The 9,683-nt window shown below is 41.6% G+C and overlaps 1 long non-coding RNA gene across 1 annotated transcript; it reads right to left on the bottom strand.

Moving 5' to 3' along the window:
• Positions 1-5,537: 5,537 nt before the first annotated feature.
• Positions 5,538-9,483, bottom strand: LOC119006957. Its single transcript, XR_005070964.1, has 3 exons — positions 9,351-9,483; positions 6,429-6,585; positions 5,538-5,674 (listed from the first exon to the last, which is right to left on the bottom strand). It is a non-coding gene; the product is annotated as an uncharacterized LOC119006957 (long non-coding RNA).
• Positions 9,484-9,683: the final 200 nt, after the last annotated feature.

Here is a 9,683-nt window from a genome sequence, read left to right as displayed (position 1 = left end):
TGACCAAAACAGGTGTTTTAAGACAAAATGTGTTTTTTGTGCCTAAACCTAACAAGTGCATAAGCACTGTGTCACCATAAAAACTGAAACCTAACCAAGCAAATGTAAATTTTCAACATAAAGAAACATTTGTTTCTAAGATTTATTCTGGTCATTGGGTTGCGTCTTCTAACTTGAATGGGGATTAATTGATTTAATCGTGCAGCTTTCCTAGACTTTTCTAGGAAATATTTTCCGGCCAAATAAATGAAATGTTAATGTGCAAAAGTGTTTTTAGACCCCTATGCATTACATGACGATGTAAATACATGGTTTGGCCACTATGTCACATTGGCCTCAAAGCTTGGCCCTGTTCCCGGAGGATTTGTCTAGCTACATAAAGGAGACACGACCTCCTGCATTGGCAGTGAGTGTGGGCAGTCAGCATGAAACACAGGTGCAGAAACATCACATGTGAATGGAACCATATAGATACTGCTCTGGATCAGCAAAGCTCGTACACCGTCAGTGTATTTTTCTACTGTTGCAAAACTTTAGCTCAGTGAAACACACCCCAACTCCTGAACCAACTGTCACACCCCTAAAAAAGCACTGTCAAATGACTTTCTAATTATGTTGTCAGTGCTGTCAGCTCAGTATTGGGGAGATAAATATTAGAAGCTTTGCTACAGCTCAATTACTTTATCGCCCTGTCAATAAGGAACAATAGTACATTTGGTCTAATTAAAACAGAACACAAACAAAAGATTAAATATAAGACAGGGTCATGGCTTGAACATCAAAGTTCTGCTTCAATCAAAACATTTGCCTATCAAAAATCCCAAATCCAATGTTTCACATCTCCTGACTGATAAAAGCTGCCTCCATGGGGCCATGCCCACAGCAACAGTGTGTTTTTTTTTTTTTATTTGATCAGTGATATGATCATTTGATGAGCTCTCAGAATGTCTGTTATCATTACTAAAGGTATGACCCAGCTGTTTGATTATTTAATCATGATGATTAAATGTCCATTAATCTTCATACACTGATACGTGCCAACATTAAATCCACTGTCAGGTGAAGTAAATTACATTTATCATAACCCAAACACTGCTTGGGACCCCCCAAGCAGCCACTTAGTTTGCTTATGCCTCAGGCTGGCCCTGCTCAAGGCATCAGCCTTGCCTCAGAATTCGACAGGTACCAGAACAACTCCGAGCCATGGAGGCCGAACAGTGGATCAGACTTCTCTGTTCCATCAAGGCATGGAAACAGCTGTCCTGTGCTGTCACCTGGTGTTTGGTGACTGATCCTTTAGGTCCTGGGGGTTACAAAGTGGGACCTCCTTGGATCAGACTTGTTCTGGCTCTACCCACAGACGCTTAACCTGATGGGATCTGGAGAATTTGGAGTCCAGGTTGATGCTCTTTGTCACATTCATCGAGCCATTCCTGAGCAGTTTTTGCAGTGAAGCAGAGCACACTGTACTGCTTGGGGGCCCACTACCATCAGGGATTGGTGATATAGTGTTTGAATGAGTGATGGTGTGTGTCAAGTGTTCCCTAGTGTACCATGGTCCAGTACCTGGTGCTGGACCAGCTCTTCATTATAAAGGGTTAGGTCCCCAAATCTAAAAGGTGTTACATTAAAATGGATTTAGATAGAGACTGCTTAAGCTGGTAGCAAGGAGACTCGCCTAGCTTCTTACTGCCTACGTCCACACAACCAGCAACCAGCCACACCTGTTAACGACAGCTCTTGGTATGGTGCTAGGATGTATTTTAAGGGATTTATGTGAATCTTAAGGGACTGTTTTTAATTTGTTAGGCTGGAGAGGGTCAGGTCATGGCTCCAGTATGCATAATTAATCCATTAATGCCAGGACCCAAAGTTTCCCAGAAGGAAAGACCTAAAAATGAATCCTACTGATGAAGGCCAACTATGAAAGCCATCAGAACTTGTGAAAGGCAATTTTAGCTATATGACTATTAAATATTCAGTTATTAATACAGTGTAAGTTGTATCACATTACTTGTTAACTCAGTATGCTTTGCATTAAAGGCCCAAGAAACATATTTTCTTCATCCATTTCTAACTAATGGCAATGGGGTACTACATGAACACAAATGTTACTGTTAACCTTTAACAGCTTTTTTTTTTTTTAGTGATTTCTATATTTGTTTTTGATGAATACAAGCCTGGCTCTGTTTGATACACGCTGAATAAACACTGAATCATCTTTTTCAAAGAAAATGTATCAATATAAATCTGATGACCAATTTGTGTGTTCCATCATCAAGTATAGCCACCATTACTGTGTCGGCAACAGAGTCTGCCTCCTGACAGTGACAGCAGCATGGGTAGTTGGGTAAAATATTTTAGACAGTGGCCCCGCTGACTGACGATGGTAACTTTAAATAGCTAATGATCTCAACATTATCCATTTTTTAATTATATCATATGGGTTCCAACAATATCCTGAATAGATAATGGATAAAAAAGGGACAGAACTTGAGCATTCAGCACATTTCAAGTGATGAAGCACTGTGTAATGTACTATCATTACTGTACTAGCTAGCTAATAATTCCAACATGTTCTCACTCGCACCTTGTGAAACGCAGCAGCTTGGTCAGTGGCCTTAAGCTTCAGTCTATGCCAGTCTATTTACCCCTCCAGTGTCTAGGTTTAGGAAAAGATCATACTCTGGGTTAAAATAAGTACACTGCTTACATTATATAAAATTAAAAACAAATCACTCTTGAATCTTGGTTGACAAGAAAAGGATGCAGTCTTGGTGAAGTGTGTCATTATTTGGAAAAATTGAGAACTGCACAGGTTCTTCCCAAATTCCTAGATACAGCTGTCAAAATTAAGTAACATTTTACAACAAAAATAAAGGTGAGAGTTCACTTCTTAGAACAGCTTGCATTCAAATACATGGTTTTGTTGCACTGTAGTCTACAGAACGAACATTTCACTGCAATGGCAATGACATCGTCTCACTTTGTTGGAGCTGTTTAGTCTTTGTGATGTCAGTCTGTTCCGTTTAGCTTTAGATCTGTTTAGTTGACCCCTTTTTGAACTATAGAAATATTCCACAGTGCTTTGTTGTATCTAAGTGTTACATATTCCTCAAAGCTGTAAGCTAAAAGGTTTGGTGAGTCAACAAACAATAATAAATGGCACAAGTATTGAAATTATGTCATACATTCAGATGTTCTGTATACAGAACTCATCTACTAAAAAAGGTCAAATTACATCAGCTTTTTTCCAGTTTGCTTGAATCACTACCTTATTGGGTGGACATCATTGTGAGACCAAGATACACATTTCTACGAATACGAATGAGCAAGATCAGTTGGAAAACATGGCCGCTTTCAATCAAAGTGTCCTCACAAAGCCTGGGGCTTAGAATCAATTGGCCATAACTTAATCATCCAACCAAATCATTATAAAGATGAAATCTTCAGGCTGCGTTTGGGAAATTGTCTACCAAAGCAGAGTATCTTTAATGCTCAATACGCTTAAAACTACAAACTATACTAAGATCAAAACTCTGCTCCATCTGCCAGCTATCAGCCTTCTCCTCTGCTCCCCTTCCATCACTCTCTGGCACCACCACACATTGTGCCGTAATGACGTCACCACACACATTCAGCATGATTAAAGAAAACAAAAAGCCGTAGCTTTCAGAGGAATTAATGCTGCTGCTCTTCCGACTGTTATTTTTGAAAGATCAGTTCAACAACGGGCCGTGCTTGGGATGTTTGTTTTTATAGGATTAATGAGTCCAACACACTGTTATATATTTTGTAAATTGTCACTTTTCTAAAAAAAAAATGATACCTGCAAACTCAGTGTCTCACACTGAAAAAGACCAGCTGTGGTTACTAGTTGTGGAGATTTCCTCCGACCCTCTTGGTAATTAGGCTGTGTAATGTCAGCCTGCTTGGAGGAGCCACTAGCGTGTGGAGGAGACTGATGCGGCTGTTACTGCCAAGTGATTGCTGGCCTACTGTACCAGTGCATGCGGAACCAACAGCCCAACTCCCAGTGTCGTCGCTTCATCCTGTCAGCTCGTGTGTGAGTCTGTTGCCGTGAGTTTCTTTCGGGAAACTTCATGTGAAAAAAACCCTCCCTTCAAACAGCCACACGCGCTGATCTAAAAGAAAGCCTCTAACATCCTAATCATCCTTCAACCTCTCCGCAAACTCGATGATTACGCTCGGCTCCCCTGCTCTGCATGAGACACAAGATATTGGAAAAGCTCCGCCATGATTTACAGCCTTTCCCAAAGCCGAGCGTATCTCCATGATGAATCCACTGAGAGTATGAATGAGGGTGCTGTGCTTTTACTCCGGGCTACAATGAAAACAGACCTCGTGATACATCAATAACTTGCGCTGAGAGAGCTGAATATTTCAGGGAAATTACTGAGACGTCTTAATATTCCAGGAGAAAATGTCAGAAATGAGAGGAGCCGTTGAAAGTTGAGTTAGCTTGCGCTGCTTTTTATAACTCCAGCTCCCTCTCATTCTTTATCCACTTTTTCCTCTTTATTTTGTTTTTTATTTTTCCTCAGCGGAATCTTTTCTTTCAACCTTACCTCACGGGTCAAAGTGCTTGTTTACGGCTGTCCGATAACATCGGATACAAACAGATCTGGAGTCCAGATTTAAAAGTTTGGGGAGGAAGGGGAAGCCAGACGTTGACAGTGTCACAATAAAAGCAGATTTTTCTTCAAAGAGAAACAGGTGCACGAGTTGTTTCCCTGCGTCACGTTCGCATCAATAGGTCTCATATACATAACAGTAATGGCTTTGAAGGTGTCAGAGTAAAGAATCCCTTGTTCCTCAGTCTGGTAGGCGTTGTGCTGCGCTGAGGCTGAAGCAGAAGGTCACTCTTTTCTCTCTGATATTCTTCTAACATAGAAACCCCTGCCAGGTGGTCAGACTGAGGCCCCCGAGGATTGTGGGAGGAGGAGGATAATAATGGGGGGACAGATAGCGCAGCTCCCCTGTTGGGAAAAAAAGCTTGCTGACATTTGAAGAAGGTCTCCGTGGCTCTATTGAGAGTAAAAGTGTGGTAATATGTGTATAACACGGATTCCCCTGGTTGCTCTGTGTGTCTGCAAGTTTTTTTTTTGTTTTTTTTTTGTATTGTGCGTATGTGTCCATGTAGACATTCCACCAATGTGCTTTCATAAAGCATATTGGTGGATTTCCCACCACTACTGCAACTACTACTACTTCTGATAATACATAAATAAAAATCACAATAATAATTATAATTATTGTGATTATTCAAGTGGGGACACTACAGGTGAAGGGGATCAAATTCTAACTAGTACCTTGAGATGATTACTGACATTAAGACATATTATTTTGTATTACACGTTTTTTAATCTTGTGTTTAAAATTGTAATTATGTATCTAGTTAATTATTGATTGGATTGTGTGTGTGTGTGTGTGTGTGTGTGTGTGTGTGTGTGTGTGTGTGTGTGTGTGTGTGTGTGTGTGTGTGTGTGTGCGTGTGTGTGTGTGTGTGTGTGTGAGACCAGGGAATGGGCCAGAGGAACCTGGATCTTGGTCCGACAGCTCCTTCAGAGTCTACTTGAGTCAGAGAACATGACAAGCTTTGATTGCTAGGAAGCATTTGCCTGGGTGGAAGCTTCCTGTAACACAAAATAGACTGAAAACACTGTTGAACATTTTATAATTCACAAGACAAGAAATGAGAGGTAAAACTAATCTTTTGACAATACTGTAACAGTATGAAAACAATGTCAGTCAAGATGAAAAGGGTTTCTTTCTTTTCTTTGAAGCAGCAATCATATATCAGAAGCTTTCATTTTGTTATGCTTTAACAAGTTGAAACCCCTTTATGCTTAAATTAGGCTAATGCCTGATTACAATATAAATCATAACATCATATGCAAATACTTCATTTTTTGATAATATTACGCAAACTGCTACGAGCTAAGAAGGATGCGTTGGTCTACTTTGCTCGTTACATACACAACTAACTTAGAAAACGAAAGCTGAGCTCAATCAAGAGTTTCAAAATTAGCTTAGTTACCTTCAAAGTCAAATTCTGAAGATTCTACTCAATGAACTCAGTAAATGTCGACAGTAAAAGGAAAGTTACTGAAGATTTCACCTGCCAGTGAATCTTGAGCATGCTGCTTCGCACATCTACAGCATCATACTATATACAGGTTCCACACTGAGCATTATTTCATTGTACAGTAATGATGCTGAGAAACTACAGAAACTTGTTACAGTGCAGTCGTCTCGAAAATGTCAAGCATCCACCTGATGTATCTGTCTCGGTTTAGTGTGGACACGTGAGCATCCAATTGAGAGTGCACGTGTTTGAGCAGTAACAAAGTCAATGTAAATAGAAGCGATGCCAATGATAAATTCTTGTCATAATCTGAGTTTACCTCAGGGTCGTCTTTCTTCTTCCTCCAGATAGGGAAACTCTGTGGAATTCCTTATCACACAGCCAGAGATAACAGGGCTCCGGTACAAAGCAATGATGCCGTCTGTTTGCTGACAAGTGAAGTAGCTTCAATCCCTGCTGAGGAATCCCACCTTGTTCTGGGACAGAGAGCAGACAAGAGACAATATAGAGTATAGAGAGCTCATTTACATGAGGAACTTGACAGTTAGAGACGCTGAGGGGAGAACAGCAAATACACCCAAGTTTGAGTCAAAAAGTAGCAGGAATTCAATGCAACCTAATGTACCTGCACTTCCTTCTCATTCCTGTACTCTTGCACAACTCCACCTCAGTCTCCCCTGAGTTCACAGATAATACTGATTGTCTAACAATGAGGTAACAGTGTAATAGCCGCAGCAGGCAGGAGGTTTAGTCAAAAGAGCAGTCACATTAAAGCAAAGCTCAACCAAAAGTGTCACTTCAGTTGTTATCTACTCACGCTCAAGGAAAATTGTGGTAAGCTTTGTGGTGTACAAAACATGTCTGGACCTTCACAGCAAAACAACATATCAGCATTCTCCTAAACAACTGAAGTAGCTGAGGACTAATATGTAAAAAAAACAAAAAAAAAAACATAAATGGTTCCATATAGCTCATCCAGCATAATCCACGTCTTCGGAGGCCCTGAGATCCCAAGTTGGATTTCAGCTTGGGATGTTGGGATGAGATTTCAATTACAGTGAATGAGCTCTATGGAGCCATTTTATGATTTTTTTTTTTCTTTTGCTGTTTGTTGTTCTGCTTTGAAGCTCCAGAAATGTTTTGTGCACTACCAAACTTCACCAGACTTTCCTTAACGTAAATAATGACTGAATTTTAAATTGTGGGTGAACTTATTCTTCTGGGGTTTTTTTTGTCTTTTTTTGGGTTTGTTTTGTTTTTCTTGCTTCTTGCTTTGATGTGTTCAGAAACCTCGGTGTGGTAGGTTTAAACAAAGAAAGCTTACACAACAGCTGTTTGCCATACGTCAAGTTAAAGATGGATCTATCTCCATCTCAAACAGATTAAAATCATGGCAACAAAGCGCTTTGAAAAAATCTTCACTTGCAATGTGGCTAGTGAAGATTTCACCGTGAGGTTCAGTGGACCCTGCCCCTCTGGAGGTACTTCGTGGAGTCCACATGAGAGTTTGTGGTTGCTTGCTGCATCTATTCCCAACCCAGGTCATCTCACCTTGCCGGCCTCCCTCTACCTCTGTCAACACCTGCCCTGGTCCTGTATATCCATGAACTTTTTTCACCGATCTACCTCACTCTGAGGGAAACAAGGTCATTCGTTTACTGTTTGTCCAACCCAGCAGACGTCCTTCCTCTACCCGAGCTCCCCACTGCCAAAGAGACATGTGACCCGTTGTTACGCCGTGTTTCCTACCTGCTCAACCGACACATTGTTTCTGCCAATCTGTCTTTGAGGTACAGAAGAACTGGGAGATTGGAATGGCACTGTGCTCCCACTCTGGGCCAAGAGGCTGGTTATGCACACAGTGCTCATCCCACCTCCACTGCTGGCCTGTCATCCTTCCACTCCTTCCAAGGGTATCTACTTCCACCTCCTTCCTGCACAGGAAAGAGAGGCCAATGTCCCTTCCAACTAGGCGTTCATCAGGCACTTCCACGGCACATGGCTCAGGGCCTGCTTCACTTGAACAATCCAAAGCTCTAGCAACCTGATGTACACCTGGTCAGCAGGTTCGGCCCTCCAGCACCCTTAAGGTAATCAACTTGAAAATTGGATCCCGGATTCATTGGCACAATCTCCAAAATCATCAAATCTGCACCTCCCACTCCACCAAAGGATCAATGTTCTTTAAGCCAGTCAAGGATAGTCTTCCGCAAGCCACCTTCCAATCCCCACTGTGTAGTGCTGTGATGGACAGCTAATCAGTATCCACTGTTGTCTGTTGAAGCCTAGATGCAGAAGAAGGGGGCTGCGGTACCTGGGACTGGAAGGACTACAGCCCTGAGGAGCGCTGCCCAGAGGATGTTTATTTATTTTTCAGCAGTCTTGTGGTTATCTGACAAGACTGCTCATTGTGACTCATTGTGGGATCCAAGAGCATCATCCCTTCAATATCACCCCTTGTTGCTGTGTTTCTGTTGTGTTGAAGATGACAGCGTGTGTGAATTGTCCAAGACAAATCTCCCTCGGGACAAATTATTTTTGAATGAGCATCACTAGGTTGGTCAACTAAGGATCACACTGAACAACTTGGATTGACTGTATTTAACCTCCCATCCTGTTTCAATTTTTGTACCTTCATACTTTACAGTTGGTTTGACATCCTGCCATTGTTCAGTTTCATGCCAGTTGCATTCATCACCTGCCTTTGATAATCCAATAACTCCTTCCAGTGCTCTAATCCTAACTGCTTACTAAATGTTTGCCAGATTGTCTTTGTTCTCATGGCAAACTAGCTTTCCAGCTTTTAATGTTTCTAGCAGTGTCGCAGAGAATGACCACAACCTGTTTGGATTTAGTTTTGACTATCACACACATCTGCACTGTAAGCTGAGGCTACTCAGCAGTGGAAAACAAAGTAAGGGAAAGTACAAGGTACCAACACTAAGTCAAAGTCAAGATGTATTATGCAGTGGAAATGAGGCTTATGATGTCACCATATGGCTTTTGCACGTTTACCTCCTGTGAGGTTGATCTCTTATGAGCCTATAGAGTAAATGAATATCTGTGCAAGTGTGTGAGGCGGGGAGCTCGAGTGAGAGAGGTGGGAAACAGGAACATGTATACTGCCATATGGTGTAAATTCAGGTATGTCACGCACATCTCATGTGTATAAGCAGGCCTGTACGGTGATTTAGTGTACTTACACCTGCAACTTTAAGTGTGTGTGTGAGTGTGTGTGTACCACAGTGGTCGTGCCATCTGTGCCTCCACCACTTCAAAGGAGCCCCTGCCTCAGAAGTACCTTGCAGACAAATAAATTATTGAGTTGAGCTGAAGACGTTTGCCGTTGAGCGTTTTGTCTGCTGTGGAACACTCTGTCTTTCAGGAAGTGGAGGAAGTGTTCTTCCCTTTAGATCAAGGTTGTTGCCTTCTCTGTTTTGGCACGCACACACACACACACACACACACACACACACACACACACACACACACACACACACACACACACACACAGTATGTCCATTACATCCTGCCTTAAACTCATTTTAAGTTGTTTTATTTAAAAAACTCAAGT

The sequence above is a fragment of the Acanthopagrus latus genome, chromosome 18 (genome assembly GCF_904848185.1).
Source record: "Acanthopagrus latus isolate v.2019 chromosome 18, fAcaLat1.1, whole genome shotgun sequence".
Taxonomy (NCBI): domain Eukaryota; kingdom Metazoa; phylum Chordata; class Actinopteri; order Spariformes; family Sparidae; genus Acanthopagrus; species Acanthopagrus latus.
This window is presented reverse-complemented; position numbering and strand designations above follow the sequence as displayed.